Here is a 22139-nt window from a genome sequence, read left to right on the forward strand (position 1 = left end):
GGCGGCCGGCCCTTCCCGCGACGCCGCGGGCAAGGAGCCGGAACCGCTGCGCAGCTTTTTTTTCTCTGCTTCGGACAACAACGCGAGGCCTTTTTCTCGTTCCTTTTTTATCTCTCTCGCCTTCGTTTTGGTTTTTTTTTTCGCCCCTTGGCTCTTTTTTTCTCAGGGCCCGCGCCCTTGCGACACACAACACGGCTCGGCCTTCGCGTTCGGAGAGTCCCGCGCGCGCTGGGGGCGCGGGGACGGGGCTCGGCTGGGGCTGACCCGCCCCCGAGGCCGGCCCGAAAAAGCACCGGACGTGCTAGAGGAGACAGCGACCCGACAAGGCGGGCGCGGCCCGGACAACACCGAGGCCCCGAGGCCGGGGCGGCTCGCTCTGCAGCAGGCGGCGGCACGACAAAGGAGCGCCGTGCGCGGTGCGCGCGCGGAACGGGCTCTTTTCCCCCGTCCGTGCTCCCCCGGCCCCGCCATCGGTTCTCGTCAGCCCTCTCACTCTCTCTCGCTCTCGAGGGGGGGGGGGTTTGGTTTCGTTTTCTCTCGGCTCAAGCTCGAGCCGCACCGCCGCCCGGTGCTGCTCGCGGCCGGCACCCACGGGACGCTAAACTCGGACCAGGGCCAGCGCCGGCACCTCGCGTGGTTTTAAGGACACCTTGAGTGCTCACGGGGCCACGCGGCCATCACACAGCCTGGGACGGTAAAGATGTTCCTTCCCCGGCAAGCGGAAGGAGCGACACCTCGCCTGCGACGGGAAGCGAATTGGACAGGAGACCGCCCTGCTCGAGGGACCGGACACCACCGAGACTTCGCCCGGAGGAGCCGGCCCGCCGGGGGCCCTTTCCGACGCGACCCGAAAAGCCTCATCGATCGGACGGGGACAGAAAGAAAAGCAGCCGCGGGGCAACGGGGAGCCCCCGCGGCCGCGGGTTCCTGGGACAACGGCAACGGAGCAGGGCTCCAACATGCGTGCGAGCGGGACACGTCCCCGAGAGGCCCTCCCTTGGCGCCGCCGAGCCTCCCCGACGCTCCCTAGGCCCCCGACGCCGGCGGGCCGCTTGCAACCTTCGGGATCGATCACGCAGCAGAGGAAGAGAGCGGGGGGTGCCGCCACCCGCCCGCGGGCCGCAAGACAACGGAAAACGGAGCAGCTGCCACCGACCACGCCGCGGGCCACCGGCTTTCGCCCGCCTCGCAGCGATCGGCTTCCCACCCGGAAAAAAAGCCGGGGGGAAGGGCAAGCCACCGCACCAAAAAAAAAACTAAAAAAAAAAGCACGCCATGCGTCGCACGACCCGTGCTAGCCACGGGGGTCACGAGCCAGGGGTGGGGGCGAGAACGCGCCTCTCAACTCCTCCCGTAAAACCCCTCCAACCACCGGACATACGGTCTCTTTTCTCACTCGCCAACACAGCCAGCCCTTCTCTCTCGCCTTTCGCTTTCGCTTCGGTGGCGGCCCGTGACCCTTCGTCAGCGCGCGCTTCTCGGTGCCGCGGCTTAGGGCCGCGAGAGAAAAAGAACGGAGGCCGGGCGGGCACCCCCACACTGCCCCGCACACCGGCACGCTTTAATAAAAAAGAACGGAGCCGCTCGCAAAACCCAGCCCCCGCCGGCAACGGCAACCACGGCAGCCGGGGCAGGCCAGACACCACGGGCCGCCCCGGCACGGTGCCTCGATCGCGCCCGGCCGATACCGAGAAAGGGCGAGGCGCCGCCGCCCCGCCCACGACACACTCTCGGGGGCTCACTCGCTCGCTCGCTCTCTGTTGGGTTGCGGGGTCCGTCCTGGGGGGGGGGACACGGCCGGCCACCGCGGCCGACCGCCGCCCCGGAAAAATTCTGCCCGCTACACGCGGGTCCCCGGCTTAGGGCCGAGGAAGGGGGACGACTTCAACAACACACGGCAGGGCCGGACACTCCCGTCACCGAGCCCCCCTTCGCAGGCAAGCAAGCGAAGCCGAGAGGCGAGGCCACACGCCCCACTGCATGTCCCCCGCTGCCCTTTCGATACGGACACAACTCTGGCAACACAGGTCGGGAGCGGGAAACGAGGCGCAGCCAACCTCGGCCAAGCGAGCCACGCCCGGGGGGCTCTCGGGGAGGGGGGCCAGGGAAAGCCCGGGCAGGCTCAACACAACCCCGGGCCGGCCCCACAGAAATCCAGCCCCGGCTGCCGGCCACCAGCGTGCACCGGGACCGACAGCCGAAGAAATGCCGCACCCGGCGAGCGGGCGGGGCCCCGGCTTAAGGCCGGGCAGAAAAGGGGCGAGGCGCCGCCGCCTCGCCCGCCACCATCCCCGGGGGAGCGAGCAGGCGCCCGGCTCCCCGTTGTCACGAAACCGGCAGCAGCCGGGCCGGAGCGGGACACACTCGCGGCTTTCTCGCCCTCTCTCTGGGCCTTTTTCTCGCTTCTCCCCCGCCTGGAACAACGCAGCCTCGCCTGGGCCGGGGGAGCGCGGTGGCTCTCGGATCGCATCGCTCTCTCTGGGGGCTTTCTCGCTTCTCCCCCGGACTGAACACGCAGCCTCGGCCTGGGCCGGGGAGCGGCTCTCGGATCGCATCGGTCTCTCTGGGGGCTTTCTCGCTTCTCCCCCGACTGAGCACGCAGCCTCGCCTGGGCCGGGGAGCGGCTCTCGGATCGCATCGGTCTCTCTCTCTGGGCTAACCTGTCCCAGTCGAACTGGGTAAGACGGGAAGCCGGACGAAGCCACGCGACTCGCCCCGACATCGGCGGTGTTCTTCTGGCCCTGGCGACCGCACGCGCGTCCGCCCTTCTCCGCCACGGACACAGGCACGGCAACAGCCTGTGGGGATACGGCCCGTCACCTCGTTCCCATAATACGGACAGATGGGCCCGAAGCGGCGGAGGCCGGAAAGAGAACCGATGTACGTGACCGAGGGGGCGCAGTGGCGCACGCCGCCTTCTACGATGACATAGCCGGAGGCAGCGAGAAACAGCGACCCCTTGGAGTACTTCCAGGCCGGCGGCGGACAACAGGTCTACCAGCCATGAAACGGGCAACAGGTCTACCGACGGCTTGCTGCGGACAACAGGTCTACCCAGCCATGAAACGGGCAACAGGTCTACCAAGCTGCGGACACCAGGTCTACCCACGGCTTGCTGCGGACACCAGGTCTACCCACGGCTTGCTGCGGACAACAGGTCTACCCAGCTGCGGACAACAGGTCTACCCAGGGCATGAAACGGGCAACAGGTCTACCAAGCTGCGGACACCAGGTCTACCCAGGGCATGCTGCGGACACCAGGTCTACCCACGGCTTGCTGCGGACAACAGGTCTACCCAGCCATGAAACGGGCAACAGGTCTACCAAGCTGCGGACACCAGGTCTACCCAGGGCATGCTGCGGACACCAGGTCTACCCACGGCTTGCTGCGGACACCAGGTCTACCCAGCCATGAAACGGGCAACAGGTCTACCAAGCTGCGGACACCAGGTCTACCCAGGGCATGCTGCGGACACCAGGTCTACCCACTCAATGCTGCGGACAACAGGTCTACCCAGCCATGAAACGGGCAACAGGTCTACCAAGCTGCGGACACCAGGTCTACCCAGGGCATGCTGCGGACACCAGGTCTACCCAGCCAGGAAACGGGCAACAGGTCTACTCACGGCTTGCTGCGGACAACAGGTCTACCCAGCCATGAAACGGGCAACAGGTCTACCAAGCTGCGGACAACAGGTCTACCCAGGGCATGCTGCGGACACCAGGTCTACCCACTCAATGCTGCGGACAACAGGTCTACCCAGGCATGAATCGGGCAACAGGTCTACCAAGCTCCGGACACCAGGTCTACCCACGGCTTGCTGCGGACAACAGGTCTACCCAGCCATGAAACGGGCAACAGGTCTACCAAGCTGCGGACAACAGGTCTACCCAGGGCATGCTGCGGACACCAGGTCTACCCACTCAATGCTGCGGACAACAGGTCTACCCAGGCATGAATCGGGCAACAGGTCTACCAAGCTCCGGACACCAGGTCTACCCACGGCTTGCTGCGGACACCAGGTCTACCCAGCCATGAAACGGGCAACAGGTCTACCAAGCTGCGGACACCAGGTCTACCCAGGGCATGCTGCGGACACCAGGTCTACCCACGGCTTGCTGCGGACACCAGGTCTACCCAGCCATGAAACGGGCAACAGGTCTACCAAGCTGCGGACACCAGGTCTACCCAGGGCATGCTGCGGACACCAGGTCTACCCACGGCTTGCTGCGGACACCAGGTCTACCCAGCCATGAAACGGGCAACAGGTCTACCAAGCTGCGGACACCAGGTCTACCCAGGGCATGCTGCGGACACCAGGTCTACCCACGGCTTGCTGCGGACAACAGGTCTACCCAGCTGCGGACAACAGGTCTACCCAGGGCATGAAACGGGCAACAGGTCTACCAAGCTGCGGACACCAGGTCTACCCAGGGCATGCTGCGGACACCAGGTCTACCCACGGCTTGCTGCGGACAACAGGTCTACCCAGCCATGAAACGGGCAACAGGTCTACCAAGCTGCGGACACCAGGTCTACCCAGGGCATGCTGCGGACACCAGGTCTACCCACGGCTTGCTGCGGACACCAGGTCTACCCAGCCATGAAACGGGCAACAGGTCTACCAAGCTGCGGACACCAGGTCTACCCAGGGCATGCTGCGGACACCAGGTCTACCCACGGCTTGCTGCGGACAACAGGTCTACCCAGCCATGAAACGGGCAACAGGTCTACCAAGCTGCGGACACCAGGTCTACCCAGGGCATGCTGCGGACACCAGGTCTACCCAGCCATGAAACGGGCAACAGGTCTACTCACGGCTTGCTGCGGACAACAGGTCTACCCAGCCATGAAACGGGCAACAGGTCTACCAAGCTGCGGACAACAGGTCTACCCAGGGCATGCTGCGGACACCAGGTCTACCCACTCAATGCTGCGGACAACAGGTCTACCCAGGCATGAATCGGGCAACAGGTCTACCAAGCTCCGGACACCAGGTCTACCCACGGCTTGCTGCGGACAACAGGTCTACCCAGCCATGAAACGGGCAACAGGTCTACCAAGCTGCGGACACCAGGTCTACCCAGGGCATGCTGCGGACACCAGGTCTACCCACTCAATGCTGCGGACAACAGGTCTACCCAGGCATGAATCGGGCAACAGGTCTACCAAGCTCCGGACACCAGGTCTACCCACGGCTTGCTGCGGACACCAGGTCTACCCAGCCATGAAACGGGCAACAGGTCTACCAAGCTGCGGACACCAGGTCTACCCAGGGCATGCTGCGGACACCAGGTCTACCCACGGCTTGCTGCGGACACCAGGTCTACCCAGCCATGAAACGGGCAACAGGTCTACCAAGCTGCGGACACCAGGTCTACCCAGGGCATGCTGCGGACACCAGGTCTACCCACGGCTTGCTGCGGACACCAGGTCTACCCAGCCATGAAACGGGCAACAGGTCTACCAAGCTGCGGACACCAGGTCTACCCAGGGCATGCTGCGGACACCAGGTCTACCCAGCCATGAAACGGGCAACAGGTCTACTCACGGCTTGCTGCGGACACCAGGTCTACCCAGCCATGAAACGGGCAACAGGTCTACCAAGCTGCGGACAACAGGTCTACCCAGGGCATGCTGCGGACACCAGGTCTACCCACTCAATGCTGCGGACAACAGGTCTACCCAGGCATGAATCGGGCAACAGGTCTACCAAGCTCCGGACACCAGGTCTACCCACGGCTTGCTGCGGACAACAGGTCTACCCAGCCATGAAACGGGCAACAGGTCTACCAAGCTGCGGACACCAGGTCTACCCAGGGCATGCTGCGGACACCAGGTCTACCCAGCCATGAAACGGGCAACAGGTCTACTCACGGCTTGCTGCGGACACCAGGTCTACCCAGCCATGAAACGGGCAACAGGTCTACCAAGCTGCGGACACCAGGTCTACCCAGGGCATGCTGCGGACACCAGGTCTACCCACTCAATGCTGCGGACAACAGGTCTACCCAGGCATGAATCGGGCAACAGGTCTACCAAGCTCCGGACACCAGGTCTACCCACGGCTTGCTGCGGACAACAGGTCTACCCAGCCATGAAACGGGCAACAGGTCTACCAAGCTGCGGACACCAGGTCTACCCAGGGCATGCTGCGGACACCAGGTCTACCCACGGCTTGCTGCGGACACCAGGTCTACCCAGCCATGAAACGGGCAACAGGTCTACCAAGCTGCGGACACCAGGTCTACCCAGGGCATGCTGCGGACAACAGGTCTACCCAGCCATGAAACGGGCAACAGGTCTACTCACGGCTTGCTGCGGACAACAGGTCTACCCAGCCATGAAACGGGCAACAGGTCTACCAAGCTGCGGACAACAGGTCTACCCAGGGCATGCTGCGGACACCAGGTCTACCCACTCAATGCTGCGGACAACAGGTCTACCCAGGCATGAATCGGGCAACAGGTCTACCAAGCTCCGGACACCAGGTCTACCCACGGCTTGCTGCGGACAACAGGTCTACCCAGCCATGAAACGGGCAACAGGTCTACCAAGCTGCGGACACCAGGTCTACCCAGGGCATGCTGCGGACACCAGGTCTACCCAGCCATGAAACGGGCAACAGGTCTACTCACGGCTTGCTGCGGACAACAGGTCTACCCAGCCATGAAACGGGCAACAGGTCTACCAAGCTGCGGACACCAGGTCTACCCAGGGCATGCTGCGGACACCAGGTCTACCCACTCAATGCTGCGGACAACAGGTCTACCCAGGCATGAATCGGGCAACAGGTCTACCAAGCTCCGGACACCAGGTCTACCCACGGCTTGCTGCGGACAACAGGTCTACCCAGCCATGAAACGGGCAACAGGTCTACCAAGCTGCGGACACCAGGTCTACCCAGGGCATGCTGCGGACACCAGGTCTACCCAGCCATGAAACGGGCAACAGGTCTACTCACGGCTTGCTGCGGACACCAGGTCTACCCAGCCATGAAACGGGCAACAGGTCTACCAAGCTGCGGACACCAGGTCTACCCAGGGCATGCTGCGGACACCAGGTCTACCCAGCCATGAAACGGGCAACAGGTCTACTCACGGCTTGCTGCGGACACCAGGTCTACCCAGCCATGAAACGGGCAACAGGTCTACCAAGCTGCGGACACCAGGTCTACCCAGGGCATGCTGCGGACACCAGGTCTACCCACGGCTTGCTGCGGACAACAGGTCTACCCAGGCATGAATCGGGCAACAGGTCTACCAAGCTGCGGACACCAGGTCTACCCAGGGCATGCTGCGGACACCAGGTCTACCCACGGCTTGCTGCGGACAACAGGTCTACCAACTCAATGCTGCGGACACCAGGTCTACCCAGCCATGAAACGGGCAACAGGTCTACCAAGCTGCGGACACCAGGTCTACCCAGGGCATGCTGCGGACACCAGGTCTACCCAGCCATGAAACGGGCAACAGGTCTACCAAGCTGCGGACACCAGGTCTACCCAGCCATGAAACGGGCAACAGGTCTACTCACTCAATGCTGCGGACACCAGGTCTACCCAGCCATGAAACGGGCAACAGGTCTACCAACTCAATGCTGCGGACAACAGGTCTACCCAGCCATGAAACGGGCAACAGGTCTACCAAGCTGCGGACACCAGGTCTACCCACTCAATGCTGCGGACAACAGGTCTACCCAGGCATGAATCGGGCAACAGGTCTACCAAGCTGCGGACACCAGGTCTACCCACGGCTTGCTGCGGACACCAGGTCTACCCAGCCATGAAACGGGCAACAGGTCTACCAAGCTGCGGACACCAGGTCTACCCAGGGCATGCTGCGGACACCAGGCCTACCCAGCCATGAAACGGGCAACAGGTCTACCAAGCTGCGGACAACAGGTCTACCCAGGGCATGCTGCGGACAACAGGTCTACCCAGCCATGAAACGGGCAACAGGTCTACTCACGGCTTGCTGCGGACACCAGGTCTACCCAGCCATGAAACGGGCAACAGGTCTACCAAGCTGCGGACACCAGGTCTACCCAGGGCATGCTGCGGACACCAGGTCTACCCACGGCTTGCTGCGGACACCAGGTCTACCCAGCCATGAAACGGGCAACAGGTCTACCAGGCTGCGGACACCAGGTCTACCCAGGGCATGCTGCGGACACCAGGTCTACCCACGGCTTGCTGCGGACAACAGGTCTACCCAGCCATGAAACGGGCAACAGGTCAACCAAGCTGCGGACACCAGGTCTACCCAGGGCATGCTGCGGACACCAGGTCTACCCAGCCATGAAACGGGCAACAGGTCTACTCACGGCTTGCTGCGGACACCAGGTCTACCCAGCCATGAAACGGGCAACAGGTCTACCAAGCTGCGGACACCAGGTCTACCCAGGGCATGCTGCGGACACCAGGTCTACCCACGGCTTGCTGCGGACACCAGGTCTACCCAGCCATGAAACGGGCAACAGGTCTACCAAGCTGCGGACACCAGGTCTACCCAGGGCATGCTGCGGACACCAGGTCTACCCACGGCTTGCTGCGGACACCAGGTCTACCCAGCCATGAAACGGGCAACAGGTCTACCAAGCTGCGGACACCAGGTCTACCCAGGGCATGCTGCGGACACCAGGTCTACCCAGCCATGAAACGGGCAACAGGTCTACTCACGGCTTGCTGCGGACAACAGGTCTACCCAGCCATGAAACGGGCAACAGGTCTACCAAGCTGCGGACAACAGGTCTACCCAGGGCATGCTGCGGACACCAGGTCTACCCACTCAATGCTGCGGACAACAGGTCTACCCAGCCATGAAACGGGCAACAGGTCTACCAAGCTCCGGACACCAGGTCTACCCACGGCTTGCTGCGGACAACAGGTCTACCCAGCCATGAAACGGGCAACAGGTCTACCAAGCTGCGGACACCAGGTCTACCCAGGGCATGCTGCGGACACCAGGTCTACCCAGCCATGAAACGGGCAACAGGTCTACTCACGGCTTGCTGCGGACACCAGGTCTACCCAGCCATGAAACGGGCAACAGGTCTACCAAGCTGCGGACACCAGGTCTACCCAGGGCATGCTGCGGACACCAGGTCTACCCACTCAATGCTGCGGACAACAGGTCTACCCAGGCATGAATCGGGCAACAGGTCTACCAAGCTCCGGACACCAGGTCTACCCACGGCTTGCTGCGGACAACAGGTCTACCCAGCCATGAAACGGGCAACAGGTCTACCAAGCTGCGGACACCAGGTCTACCCAGGGCATGCTGCGGACACCAGGTCTACCCAGCCATGAAACGGGCAACAGGTCTACTCACGGCTTGCTGCGGACACCAGGTCTACCCAGCCATGAAACGGGCAACAGGTCTACCAAGCTGCGGACACCAGGTCTACCCAGGGCATGCTGCGGACACCAGGTCTACCCACTCAATGCTGCGGACAACAGGTCTACCCAGGCATGAATCGGGCAACAGGTCTACCAAGCTCCGGACACCAGGTCTACCCACGGCTTGCTGCGGACAACAGGTCTACCCAGCCATGAAACGGGCAACAGGTCTACCAAGCTGCGGACACCAGGTCTACCCAGGGCATGCTGCGGACACCAGGTCTACCCACGGCTTGCTGCGGACACCAGGTCTACCCAGCCATGAAACGGGCAACAGGTCTACCAAGCTGCGGACACCAGGTCTACCCAGGGCATGCTGCGGACAACAGGTCTACCCAGCCATGAAACGGGCAACAGGTCTACTCACGGCTTGCTGCGGACAACAGGTCTACCCAGCCATGAAACGGGCAACAGGTCTACCAAGCTGCGGACAACAGGTCTACCCAGGGCATGCTGCGGACACCAGGTCTACCCACTCAATGCTGCGGACAACAGGTCTACCCAGGCATGAATCGGGCAACAGGTCTACCAAGCTCCGGACACCAGGTCTACCCACGGCTTGCTGCGGACAACAGGTCTACCCAGCCATGAAACGGGCAACAGGTCTACCAAGCTGCGGACACCAGGTCTACCCAGGGCATGCTGCGGACACCAGGTCTACCCAGCCATGAAACGGGCAACAGGTCTACTCACGGCTTGCTGCGGACAACAGGTCTACCCAGCCATGAAACGGGCAACAGGTCTACCAAGCTGCGGACACCAGGTCTACCCAGGGCATGCTGCGGACACCAGGTCTACCCTCTCAATGCTGCGGACAACAGGTCTACCCAGGCATGAATCGGGCAACAGGTCTACCAAGCTCCGGACACCAGGTCTACCCACGGCTTGCTGCGGACAACAGGTCTACCCAGCCATGAAACGGGCAACAGGTCTACCAAGCTGCGGACACCAGGTCTACCCAGGGCATGCTGCGGACACCAGGTCTACCCAGCCATGAAACGGGCAACAGGTCTACTCACGGCTTGCTGCGGACACCAGGTCTACCCAGCCATGAAACGGGCAACAGGTCTACCAAGCTGCGGACACCAGGTCTACCCAGGGCATGCTGCGGACACCAGGTCTACCCAGCCATGAAACGGGCAACAGGTCTACTCACGGCTTGCTGCGGACACCAGGTCTACCCAGCCATGAAACGGGCAACAGGTCTACCAAGCTGCGGACACCAGGTCTACCCAGGGCATGCTGCGGACACCAGGTCTACCCACGGCTTGCTGCGGACAACAGGTCTACCCAGGCATGAATCGGGCAACAGGTCTACCAAGCTGCGGACACCAGGTCTACCCAGGGCATGCTGCGGACACCAGGTCTACCCAGCCATGAAACGGGCAACAGGTCTACCAAGCTGCGGACACCAGGTCTACCCAGCCATGAAACGGGCAACAGGTCTACTCACTCAATGCTGCGGACACCAGGTCTACCCAGCCATGAAACGGGCAACAGGTCTACCAACTCAATGCTGCGGACAACAGGTCTACCCAGCCATGAAACGGGCAACAGGTCTACCAAGCTGCGGACACCAGGTCTACCCACTCAATGCTGCGGACAACAGGTCTACCCAGGCATGAATCGGGCAACAGGTCTACCAAGCTGCGGACACCAGGTCTACCCACGGCTTGCTGCGGACACCAGGTCTACCCAGCCATGAAACGGGCAACAGGTCTACCAAGCTGCGGACACCAGGTCTACCCAGGGCATGCTGCGGACACCAGGCCTACCCAGCCATGAAACGGGCAACAGGTCTACCAAGCTGCGGACAACAGGTCTACCCAGGGCATGCTGCGGACAACAGGTCTACCCAGCCATGAAACGGGCAACAGGTCTACTCACGGCTTGCTGCGGACACCAGGTCTACCCAGCCATGAAACGGGCAACAGGTCTACCAAGCTGCGGACACCAGGTCTACCCAGGGCATGCTGCGGACACCAGGTCTACCCACGGCTTGCTGCGGACACCAGGTCTACCCAGCCATGAAACGGGCAACAGGTCTACCAGGCTGCGGACACCAGGTCTACCCAGGGCATGCTGCGGACACCAGGTCTACCCACGGCTTGCTGCGGACAACAGGTCTACCCAGCCATGAAACGGGCAACAGGTCAACCAAGCTGCGGACACCAGGTCTACCCAGGGCATGCTGCGGACACCAGGTCTACCCAGCCATGAAACGGGCAACAGGTCTACTCACGGCTTGCTGCGGACACCAGGTCTACCCAGCCATGAAACGGGCAACAGGTCTACCAAGCTGCGGACACCAGGTCTACCCAGGGCATGCTGCGGACACCAGGTCTACCCACGGCTTGCTGCGGACAACAGGTCTACCCAGGCATGAATCGGGCAACAGGTCTACCAAGCTCCGGACACCAGGTCTACCCACGGCTTGCTGCGGACAACAGGTCTACCCAGCCATGAAACGGGCAACAGGTCTACCCACTCAATGCTGCGGACAACAGGTCTACCCAGCCATGAAACGGGCAACAGGTCTACCAAGCTGCGGACACCAGGTCTACCCAGGGCATGCTGCGGACACCAGGTCTACCCAGCCATGAAACGGGCAACAGGTCTACTCACGGCTTGCAGCGGACAACAGGTCTACCCAGCCATGAAACGGGCAACAGGTCTACCAAGCTGCGGACACCAGGTCTACCCAGGGCATGCTGCGGACACCAGGTCTACCCAGCCATGAAACGGGCAACAGGTCTACTCACGGCTTGCTGCGGACACCAGGTCTACCCAGCCATGAAACAGGCAACAGGTCTACCAAGCTGCGGACACCAGGTCTACCCAGCCATGAAACGGGCAACAGGTCTACCAAGCTGCGGACACCAGGTCTACCCAGGGCATGCTGCGGACACCAGGTCTACCAACTCAATGCTGCGGACAACAGGTCTACCCAGCCATGAAACGGGCAACAGGTCTACCAAGCTGCGGACACCAGGTCTACCCAGGGCATGCTGCGGACACCAGGTCTACCAACTCAATGCTGCGGACACCAGGTCTACCCAGCCATGAAACGGGCAACAGGTCTACCAACTCAATGCTGCGGGCAACAGGTCTACCCAGGCATGAATCGGGCAACAGGTCTACCAAGCTGCGGACACCAGGTCTACCCACGGCTTGCTGCGGACAACAGGTCTACCCAGGCATGAATCGGGCAACAGGTCTACCAAGCTGCGGACACCAGGTCTACCCACGGCTTGCTGCGGACACCAGGTCTACCCAGCCATGAAACGGGCAACAGGTCTACCATGCTGCGGACACCAGGTCTACCCAGGGCATGCTGCGGACACCAGGTCTACCCAGCCATGAAACGGGCAACAGGTCTACTCACGGCTTGCTGCGGACACCAGGTCTACCCAGCCATGAAACGGGCAATAGGTCTACCAAGCTGCGGACACCAGGTCTACCCAGGGCATGCTGCGGACACCAGGTCTACCCAGCCATGAAACGGGCAACAGGTCTACTCACGGCTTGCTGCGGACACCAGGTCTACCCAGCCATGAAACGGGCAACAGGTCTACCAAGCTGCGGACACCAGGTCTACCCAGGGCATGCTGCGGACACCAGGTCTACCCACGGCTTGCTGCGGACAACAGGTCTACCCAGCCATGAAACGGGCAAGAGGTCTACCAAGCTGCGGACACCAGGTCTACCCAGGGCATGCTGCGGACACCAGGTCTACCCACGGCTTGCTGCGGACAACAGGTCTACCAACTCAATGCTGCGGACACCAGGTCTACCCAGCCATGAAACGGGCAACAGGTCTACCAAGCTGCGGACACCAGGTCTACCCACGGCTTGCTGCGGACACCAGGTCTACCCAGCCATGAAACGGGCAACAGGTCTACCAAGCTGCGGACACCAGGTCTACCCAGGGCATGCTGCGGACACCAGGTCTACCCAGCCATGAAACGGGCAACAGGTCTACCAAGCTGCGGACACCAGGTCTACCCAGCCATGAAACGGGCAACAGGTCTACTCACTCAATGCTGCGGACACCAGGTCTACCCAGCCATGAAACGGGCAACAGGTCTACCAACTCAATGCTGCGGACAACAGGTCTACCCAGCCATGAAACGGGCAACAGGTCTACCAAGCTGCGGACACCAGGTCTACCCAGGGCATGCTGCGGACACCAGGTCTACCCACGGCTTGCTGCGGACAACAGGTCTACCCAGGCATGAAACGGGCAACAGGTCTACCAAGCTGCGGACACCAGGTCTACCCAGGGCATGCTGCGGACACCAGGTCTACCAACTCAATGCTGCGGACACCAGGTCTACCCAGCCATGAAACGGGCAACAGGTCTACCAACTCAATGCTGCGGGCAACAGGTCTACCCAGGGCATGCTGCGGACACCAGGTCTACCCACTCAATGCTGCGGACAACAGGTCTACCCAGCCATGAATCGGGCAACAGGTCTACCAAGCTGCGGACACCAGGTCTACCCACGGCTTGCTGCGGACAACAGGTCTACCCAGCCATGAAACGGGCACCAGGTCTACTCACGGCTTGCTGCGGACACCAGGTCTACCCAGCCATGAAACGGGCAACAGGTCTACCAAGCTGCGGACAACAGGTCTACCCAGCCATGAAACGGGCAACAGGTCTACCAACTCAATGCTGCGGACAACAGGTCTACCCAGCCATGAAACGGGCAACAGGTCTACCAAGCTGCGGACACCAGGTCTACCCACGGCTTGCTGCGGACACCAGGTCTACCAACTCAATGCTGCGGACACCAGGTCTACCCAGCCATGAAACGGGCAACAGGTCTACCAAGCTGCGGACACCAGGTCTACCCACGGCTTGCTGCGGACAACAGGTCTACCCAGGCATGAATCGGGCAACAGGTCTACCAAGCTGCGGACACCAGGTCTACCCACGGCTTGCTGCGGACAACAGGTCTACCCAGCCATGAAACGGGCAACAGGTCTACCAAGCTGCGGACACCAGGTCTACCCAGGGCATGCTGCGGACACCAGGTCTACCCAGCCATGAAACGGGCAACAGGTCTACTCACGGCTTGCTGCGGACACCAGGTCTACCCAGCCATGAAACGGGCAACAGGTCTACCAAGCTGCGGACACCAGGTCTACCCAGGGCATGCTGCGGACACCAGGTCTACCCAGCCATGAAACGGGCAACAGGTCTACTCACGGCTTGCTGCGGACACCAGGTCTACCCAGCCATGAATCGGGCAACAGGTCTACCAAGCTGCGGACAACAGGTCTACCCAGGGCATGCTGCGGACACCAGGTCTACCAACTCAATGCTGCGGACACCAGGTCTACCCAGCCATGAAACGGGCAACAGGTCTACCAAGCTGCGGACACCAGGTCTACCCAGGGTATGTAGCGGACACCAGGTCTACCAACTCAATGCTGCGGACACCAGGTCTACCCAGCCATGAAACGGGCAACAGGTCTACCAAGCTGCGGACACCAGGTCTACCCAGGGCATGCTGCGGACAACAGGTCTACCCAGCCATGAAACGGGCAACAGGTCTACTCACGGCTTGCTGCGGACAACAGGTCTACCCAGCCATGAAACGGGCAACAGGTCTACCAAGCTGCGGACACCAGGTCTACCCAGGGCATGCTGCGGACACCAGGTCTACCCAGCCATGAAACGGGCAACAGGTCTACTCACGGCTTGCTGCGGACACCAGGTCTACCCAGCCATGAAACGGGCAACAGGTCTACCAAGCTGCGGACACCAGGTCTACCCAGCCATGAAACGGGCAACAGGTCTACCAAGCTGCGGACACCAGGTCTACCCACGGCTTGCTGCGGACAACAGGTCTACCCAGCCATGAAACGGGCAACAGGTCTACCAAGCTGCGGACACCAGGTCTACCCAGGGCATGCTGCGGACACCAGGTCTACCCAGCCATGAAACGGGCAACAGGTCTACTCACGGCTTGCTGCGGACACCAGGTCTACCCAGCCATGAAACGGGCAACAGGTCTACCAAGCTGCGGACACCAGGTCTACCCAGGGCATGCTGCGGACACCAGGTCTACCCACTCAATGCTGCGGACAACAGGTCTACCCAGCCATGAAACGGGCAACAGGTCTACCAAGCTGCGGACACCAGGTCTACCCAGGGCATGCTGCGGACACCAGGTCTACCAACTCAATGCTGCGGACAACAGGTCTACCCAGCCATGAAACGGGCAACAGGTCTACCAAGCTGCGGACACCAGGTCTACCCACGGCTTGCTGCGGACACCAGGTCTACCCAGCCATGAAACGGGCAACAGGTCTACCAAGCTGCGGACACCAGGTCTACCCAGGGCATGCTGCGGACACCAGGTCTACCCACGGCTTGCTGCGGACAACAGGTCTACCCACTCCAAGCTGCGGACACCAGGTCTAACTACTCCATTACGCGGACAACAGGTCTACCCACTCCATGCGGCGGACAACATGTCTACCCGCTCCATGCTGCGGACACCAGGTCTGCCCACGCCGTGATGCGGACCACAGGTCTACCTTCGCCATGCTGCACGCAGCCCGGGTCGCACCGGAGCTAGGTAGACCCGGTCGCCGCGGCCGTCGCAGCGCCCTCGCCCTCGACGGCGGACCCACGCCGCCGGTCCCGGAGGCGGGTAGACCTGGTCGCCGCGGCCACGGCGGCCGCCCATCCCGGAGCCCAGTAGACCTGGCCGCCGCGGGACCGGCCAAGTTTCCCGGAGTCGTGTAGACCTGGTCGTCGCGGCCACGGCCGCCGCCGCTGCGCCTTCGCCGGCGACGGCGGTCCCACGCCACCGGCCCCGGAGCCGCGTCGACCTGGCCGCCGCGGGACGGGCCACGTTTCGCGGATCCGGGTAGACGAGGCATCCTTGTACCATCTCGGAGCCGGGGAAACCCCACAGCCTCTTAACGCTCCGGAGCCCAAGTGCTCCAGCAGCCTTGCCCCGCCCGGCAGAATCGATTTCAAGACCAAGACATATTTTCGACAACATTTTATTTCATCATTTCATTTCATTTCATTTCTTTTCATTTCATTTTATTATTTTATTTTATTTCGTTTTGTTTTGTTTTGTTTTGATTTGATTTGATTTGTTTCATTTCCTCTTTGCCTTTTTTGAATGATTGCCTCTTCTATTTACTCGGAAAGAAAATCTTTTCCGGAAAACAAAACTCTTGCCAAATCTTATTTGTGATCCCTTTGGGCCCACAGCCGAGCTGACGGAGGGCCTGTGCCCGGTTCTCGCCCTGCTGACACACTGACCCCCCCAAACGGCGTCCTCCCTACCCCACGCCTCCTCCCCCGTCCCCCAGAGACCCTACCTACAGAGCCCCCCCCCACCACAAAACAGAACCTCACGGGCCGCAGCACAGCCAGGGGAAGCACGTACGTGCAGCGAAACTCGGCCCAAAGCCGCCGCGCCCTGGCACAACTCGCCCTGCCCCTTCCCGCCCCACGGAGGCGGCTGCATCGAGGCGACCGGCGCCGCCGTCGGCAAGCGGGTGGCCGCTTTCGGGCCGGTTCTTCCGCGGAAGGTCTGCAGAGCTCTTGGGGCCTCGGCGCGGGTTTGGGGGGCCGTGAGGGCTCGCTGTCGAGGCGCCCGGGGCCGGCACGAAGCCGCCTGCCCTCTCCCTGTCCCTGCCCCGTCTTCCGCAGCCACCCATTAACGCTGGGGGCGAGCCCGCCCTCCGCCATCAACCTCCCATGCAGCGCTTTCAGACTTTCCCCGCCCCTGCCCATTGTCGGCTGGGGGCGCCCTGCCCCCCGCCGTCAGCCTCCCTGGCAGCGCTTTCAGACTCTCTCGGGCCCCTGCCCATTGTCGGCTGGGGGCGCCCCGCCCCCCGCCCTCAGCCTCCCTGGCAGCGCTTTCAGACTGCCTCGGGCCCTGCCCATTGTCGGTTGGGGGCGCCCCGCCCCCCGCCCTCAGCCTCCCTGGCAGCGCTTTCAGACTGCCTCGGGCCCTGCCCATTGTCGGTTGGGGGCGACCCCGCCCTCCGCCATCAGCCTCCCTGGCAGCGCTTTCAGACTGCCTCGGGCCCTGCCCATTGTCGGTTGGGGGCGACCCCGCCCTCCGCCATCAGCCTCCCTGGCAGCACTTTCAGCCTCTTCCTGCCCCCGCCCACGGTCCCACCGGGCAGTTTACACGGCGGCGGCGGGAGGCTGATGCCGAGGTCGGCAGGCGGAGAGCCTGGTGCACAAGCAGGGATGGCGGCGGGATGATTGGCGCCGTCTGTCCCTGGTCAAAGAAGCTCTCTGTTCAGCTTTCTCGGAGCCTTTTGCTTTGGTGGCGTTCCTTCCTCCTCCGCCCCGGCGCCGCTCAAGCCTGCGGCAGGGCGGCAGCGCGGCGGGTGGGCGGCCGGGGGGAGGGGGGAGGGGGGGGGGAGGGAGGGAGCGCGCGAGCGAGCGAGCGAGCGAGCGAGCGCGCTGCAGAAATGAAGCCCGGAGCAGGGCCGCGGTCCATTCGAGCACGGGGAGGGGGCGCGACAACGCTGCCTGCTCCTGTCGGGGAGCGCTTGGGGAAGTGGGGTGCCGGCACCATGACGGCGGAGCGGACAGGGGCCGCGGCTGGGGAAGAGGCCGGCGGAGCTCGCCAGTGGATGCTGGCGCACGGAGCCGGCAGGGACACCTGGGCACGGCTGGGACCGAAAGTCGCCCGCCTTCACGCCCCGCCTTTCGCCGGGGGGAAGAAGACGCGAGAGCAGGGCTGCCTGCTGGGCTGCCAGTGCCCGCGGTCATGCCGGACGTGCAGGCCGACCGCCGAAGGCGTGCTCGCCGCTGCAGAGACGACAAGGGGGCCGCGCGTCCGATGGAAGAGACGGGGCGCCATCGCGCGGCGGCCGGGCTGCAAGGCCGGCCGACGGTAACAGGACTACCACGCCGCGGGTGGCCAGAGACAAAGACCGGCCGAGGGCAACAGGTCTACCCAGCATTATGCCGGCCGGTACCAGGGCCGGCCGAGGGCAACAGGTCTACCCAGCATTAGGCCAGCCGGAAAGACGGCCGGCAGAGGGCAACAGGTCTACCCAGCATTCGGCCGTCAGGTACAAAGGCCGGCCGAGGGCAACAGGTCTACCCAGCATTCGGCTGGCCGGTAACACGGCCGGCCGAGGGCAACAGGTCTACCCAGCATTCGGCCGTCAGGTACAAAGGCCGGCCGAGGGCAACAGGTCTACCCAGCATTAGGCCGCCACGTCCAAAGGCCGGCCGAGGGCAACAGGTCTACCCAGCATTAGGCCGCCACGTCCAAAGGCCGGCCGAGGGCAACAGGTCTACCCAGCATTCGGCCACCACGTACAAAGGCCGGCCGAGGGCAACAGGTCTACCCAGCATTCGGCTGGCCGGTAACACGGCGGGCCGAGGGCAACAGGTCTACCCAGCATTAGGCCGGCCGGTAACACTGCCGGCCGAGGGCAACAGGTCTACCCAGCATTCGGCCGCCACGTCCAAAGGCCGGCCGAGGGCAACAGGTCTACCCAGCATTAGGCCGCCACGTCCAAAGGCCGGCCGAGGGCAACAGGTCTACCCAGCATTCGGCCGCCACGTCCAAAGGCCGGCCGAGGGCAACAGGTCTACCCAGCATTAGGCCGGCCGGTAACACGGCCGGCCGAGGGCAACAGGTCTACCCAGCATTAGGCCGCCACGTCCAAAGGCCGGCCGAGGGCAACAGGTCTACCCAGCATTCGGCCGCCACGTCCAAAGGCCGGCCGAGGGCAACAGGTCTACCCAGCATTCGGCCGCCACGTCCAAAGGCCGGCCGAGGGCAACAGGTCTACCCAGCATTCGGCCGCCACGTCCAAAGGCCGGCCGAGGGCAACAGGTCTACCCAGCATTAGGCCGGCCGGTAACACGGCCGGCCGAGGGCAACAGGTCTACCCAGCATTAGGCCGCCACGTCCAAAGGCCGGCCGAGGGCAACAGGTCTACCCAGCATTAGGCCGCCACGTCCAAAGGCCGGCCGAGGGCAACAGGTCTACCCAGCATTCGGCCGCCACGTCCAAAGGCCGGCCGAGGGCAACAGGTCTACCCAGCATTAGGCCGCCACGTCCAAAGGCCGGCCGAGGGCAACAGGTCTACCCAGCATTCGGCCGCCACGTCCAAAGGCCGGCCGAGGGCAACAGGTCTACCCAGCATTAGGCCGCCACGTCCAAAGGCCGGCCGAGGGCAACAGGTCTACCCAGCATTAGGCCGGCCGGCAGAGGGCAACAGGTCTACCCAGCATTCGGCCGTCAGGTACAAAGGCCGGCCGAGGGCAACAGGTCTACCCAGCATTAGGCCGCCACGTCCAAAGGCCGGCCGAGGGCAACAGGTCTACCCAGCATTAGGCCGGCCGGTAACACGGCCGGCAGAGGGCAACAGGTCTACTCAGCATTAGGCCGGCCGGTAAAACGGCAGGCCGAGGGCAACAGGTCTACCCAGCATTCGGCCGTCAGGTACAAAGGCCGGCCGAGGGCAACAGGTCTAACCAGCATTAGGCCGCCACGTCCAAAGGCCGGCCGAGGGCAACAGGTCTACCCAGCATTCGGCCGCCACGTCCAAAGGCCGGCCGAGGGCAACAGGTCTACCCAGCATTCGGCCGCCACGTCCAAAGGCCGGCCGAGGGCAACAGGTCTACCCAGCATTAGGCCGGCCGGCAGAGGGCAACAGGTCTACCCAGCATTCGGCCGTCAGGTACAAAGGCCGGCCGAGGGCAACAGGTCTACCCAGCATTAGGCCGCCACGTCCAAAGGCCGGCCGAGGGCAACAGGTCTACCCAGCATTAGGCCGGCCGGTAACACGGCCGGCAGAGGGCAACAGGTCTACTCAGCATTAGGCCGGCCGGTAAAACGGCAGGCCGAGGGCAACAGGTCTACCCAGCATTCGGCCGTCAGGTACAAAGGCCGGCCGAGGGCAACAGGTCTACCCAGCACCTGCCAGGACGGCAGGGCGCCGAACCGGGCTCCGCGTGCCACCGTCTTGGCCCCCCAAACGCCGACCAACGACGCTTGTGGATGGGGCGCGATGGGTGCGGCGCGCGGCGCCCCGGGTCCCCGCCGGCACCAGGTCTACCTCGCCGCCTGGAGACGGCAGCAAACGGATCCCCCTCTCACCGCGCGCGCGCGCGGTGAAGGGAAACCCGCCGCCGCCGCTGCCGCCGCCGCCGCCGCCGCCGCTGCCGCCGCCGCCGCCGCCGCCGCCGCCCGCGCACAGCCAAGCCCCCGCACCGCGTGTCGGGCCTGGGACCCGCGCGGAGGGAAGTCGAGGCCGCGCGGCCCGGCGGGGCCTCTCTCTCTCTCTCTCTCTCTGGCTGGCGGCGCGGCACGCGGCCCCCGGGTTCCCGGGTCCCCGCCGGCACCAGGTCTACCTCGCCGCCTGGAGACGGCAGCAGACGGATCCCCCTCTCACCGCGCGCGCGCGCGGTGAAGGGAAACCCGCCGCCGCCGCTGCCGCCGCCGCCGCCGCCGCCCGCGCACAGCCAAGCCCCCGCACCGCGTGTCGGGCCTGGGACCCGCGCGGAGGGAAGTCGAGGCCGCGCGGCCCGGCGGGGCCTCTCTCTCTCTCTCTCTCTGGCTGGCGGCGCGGCACGCGGCCCCCGGGTTCCCGGGTCCCCGCCGGCACCAGGTCTACCTCGCCGCCTGGAGACGGCAGCAAACGGATCCCCCTCTCACCGCGCGCGCGCGCGGTGAAGGGAAACCCGCCGCCGCCGCTGCCGCCGCCGCCGCCGCCGCCCGCGCACAGCCAAGCCCCCGCACCGCGTGTCGGGCCTGGGACCCGCGCGGAGGGAAGTCGAGGCCGCGCGGCCCGGCGGGGCCCCTCTCTCTCTCTCTCTCTGGCTGGCGGCGCGGCACGCGGCCCCCGGGTTCCCGGGTCCCCGCCGGCACCAGGTCTACCTCGCCGCCTGGAGACGGCAGCAAACGGATCCCCCTCTCACCGCGCACGCGCGCGGTGAAGGGAAACCCGCCGCCGCCGCCGCCCGCGCACAGCCAAGCCCCCGCACCGCGTATCGGGCCTGGGACCCGCGCGGAGGGAAGTCGAGGCCGCGCGGCCCGGCGGGGCCTCTCTCTCTCTCTCTGGCTGGCGGCGCGGCACGCGGCCCTTGGCTCGCTGCCCGGCCCCCGGACTCCGCGTATCGGGCCTGGGACCCGCGCGGAGGAGGGCGCGAAGGCGGGCCCGCGCGAGCGATGGGCGCCCCGCGCGCGCCCTCGCTACCGGGGCCCCCTGTCGGCCCCGGCCCGCCGAGAGAGGCCTCGGAGGAAGGGAGGAAGGAAGGAAGCGCGCCCCGCACCCGCGCGCCGGAGCGGCGGGCCGGTTTCGAGCGACAAAAGCTTGTGTCGAGGGCTGATTCTCAATAGATCGCAGCGAGTGAGCTGCTCTGCTACGTACGAAACCCTGACCCAGAATCAGGTCGTCTACGAATGATTTAGCGCCGAGTGCCCCACGATCATGCGGTACGCGACGGGGGAGAGGCGGCACCGCATCCGTCCGCCCCTCCGGCTCCCAACCACGAGCGGCGCTCCTCACCGGGCCCGCCCGCGGACGGGCGGGCGGCCGGCTATCGCGAGCCCACCGAGGCGCCGGCGGCGCTGCGGTATCGCTACGTCTAGGCGGGATTCTGACTTAGAGGCGTTCAGTCATAAGCCCGCAGATGGTAGCCTCGCGCCAGTGGCTCCTCAGCCAAGCGCACGCACCAGGGGTCTGAACCTGCGGTTCCTCTCGTACTGAGCAGGATTA

Source organism: Sturnus vulgaris, unplaced genomic scaffold (genome assembly GCF_052056855.1).
Source record: "Sturnus vulgaris isolate bStuVul1 unplaced genomic scaffold, bStuVul1.hap1 Scaffold_186, whole genome shotgun sequence".
NCBI lineage: Eukaryota > Metazoa > Chordata > Aves > Passeriformes > Sturnidae > Sturnus > Sturnus vulgaris.